A 2,327-nucleotide genomic window follows, 5' to 3' on the forward strand; every position below is an offset into this window, starting at 1 on the left:
GGGACAATCCTGACCACCCTCCTGTGCTGCCAGGGTCGCCCCGGGACAGGGCTGCCACCCTCCCCCTGCCCCTCTCTTCGAGAAGGGCTGACTCCTGCTCGCGGTTATGGAACTCTAATTAAATCTCCGGAAATCAACGTGCACAATCAAACACTCGCGACGTCGCCGGGAGGTTAAAAAAAAAAAACAACAACATAATAATAATAAGGGGAAGAGGAGGGGGGCATTGTCCCTTTTGAGGCTGCTGATGATCTTGATTAATGAATGTTAAACTAGCTGAAGCGCCAAGGTCTCGGAGACAGCCCGTGGGAGGTGCAGAGGGTGGCCGAGCTGTCTCGCAAAGGACAAGGGTGATGGTTGTCCCCTGCCATGGCACGGCTACACCTGCAATGGAGCAGCCCCAACAGGGCCATTGACTGCTCATGGCTCGCTTCAAACCTCATCACGCCAATTCTCATCTGACTTGCCCGGACAGTTGTCTCCTAACTCTGTTGTGAAGTCCAGCCAAAAATTTCTGTGGGGACTAAGAAACCAAGGGGTAGACGTCAGGTCTCAGCTGCCTTGATGTTAGTTCCTGAAGAGCTACAAGTGATCTAACCCTTAAACCCCATGAAAGTTATTTCAGGTAGAGAAACATAGACTTGTGTAACACTGAAGCATGAGTACCTCCAAAATTCAGAATTCCCTGCCTCCAAATTAGCCCTGCCACACATGACAGGGGAAATGCCCACCCCAGGGCCAAGCAGACTATTTCTAGAGTACTGCTACCCTGAAGGCACATCACCCTCTTGAGGGTAGACCCATGCCTGAGATCCTGCCAGGAGCAACAGCTAAATGTATGCAAGTAGTGTAGGCAGCTCCTCTGCCTGGGGCAAGCCCGGGCCAAGAAATATTTTCTGCAAAGTGAAGGGATTTTTGGGGTGGAGAACAGGAGACTGGAGTGGAGAAGGGCTGTGGCCCTTCAAGATGAGAGATGAGGCAGGGCAGACGGCAGCCAGAAGGCAGGGTCACCTTCATAAGGTGGACCTCTCTCTCCCCTTCCCTTATTACTTCCCCCCTATTATTCTTCAAAGAGCAGATGAGATGGGTTCCCCTCTCCTGTTTCCTACCCTGACAATCCCTATCCCAAGGGAGAAAGCATCACTCCAGACCACAGATGAATTCTGGTCCAGGAGAGAGACAAAGACAAAGCAAACCTAAAGGTGTTTATACCTAGATTATTTACATCGAATGGGCAAGTTCCCTTAAGCAAAGTAAATACTTCTCAGCCTACTGACTATTAATTAAAAGGGAATGCTTTACACACAAGGAGAATTAACTCTTGTTCGCAAAATGTATCTGTTTCCCCTAATTAGTTTGTCATTGTGCCACAGAAGCAGCTTCCATGAATATTTCAGCACAATAATCAGTTTAAAAAACTAAACTGGATTTCGTGTAACAACATTTTTCCACAGTGCATGGAGACTCCGATGAGTGCAATAATCTAAAAGCAAGATCTCTTGCTCTCCTGCTTCTCTTGTACGTCGCTTTAGACTTACAGCTATCACGGAACTGCGAAAAAAAAAAAGTAACCAGAAATAAAGAGGAGAGTGTTGCGGGGAAAGATGGGGAAGAGGTAATTGGAAAAAAAAAAAAAAAAAAAAAAAAAGGAAAAATCTGTTCTGATGTGCAAATTGTAGATAAAGACTTCTGATGAGGAAGAGGGGAGTGTCTGATGAGGAAGAGGGGAGAGAGTGTGTTGAGAGATAACAAGAAGCAGTAATTTCTATTCAGCAAAGCCACCAAATCAGAGAGCAGTGCTGATCTTATTGGAGGAGAGCCTTCAACAGCAACTAATCCTGTCATATTGAAAGAAAATTGTAAATGTTCTCTGCAGAAATTGCCTGCCCATTGCAGCTAATCGAGCCCGCTTCGCGCTCTTCGCACGCCCACACACCCACACACCACACACCACACACCCACAGCACACACACACAACCCCGCAGGCGGGCAGCGAGCGGACCCACAGCCGCAGAAGCCCAGCAAGGACATTCACCCCAGATGATCACTTAGACGCCCCGTTTCCCTCCCTGGCCACCACCCCTACGAAGGTGGCACCTTGTCCTCATTTCCTCAGGAGCGCTGGGCGAAGTATGAATTATTACCAGCTCGCTTCCGAGTCCCGGCTTCTGCTATTTTTTAATTTCTCCGGTTAAGCCAGGTTTGATAGCGCCGTCGCTCTGAATTTTTTTTTTTTTTATGATTATTTTTTTTTTTAAAGCTCAACTTGGCTGAACTGAAGCGGGGGTTCCCGAGGGCCAGAGCCACGCAGGGTGTGCGTGTGTCCG

Source organism: Calidris pugnax, unplaced genomic scaffold, assembly GCF_001431845.1.
Source record: "Calidris pugnax isolate Ruff unplaced genomic scaffold, ASM143184v1 scaffold1, whole genome shotgun sequence".
Lineage (NCBI taxonomy): Eukaryota > Metazoa > Chordata > Aves > Charadriiformes > Scolopacidae > Calidris > Calidris pugnax.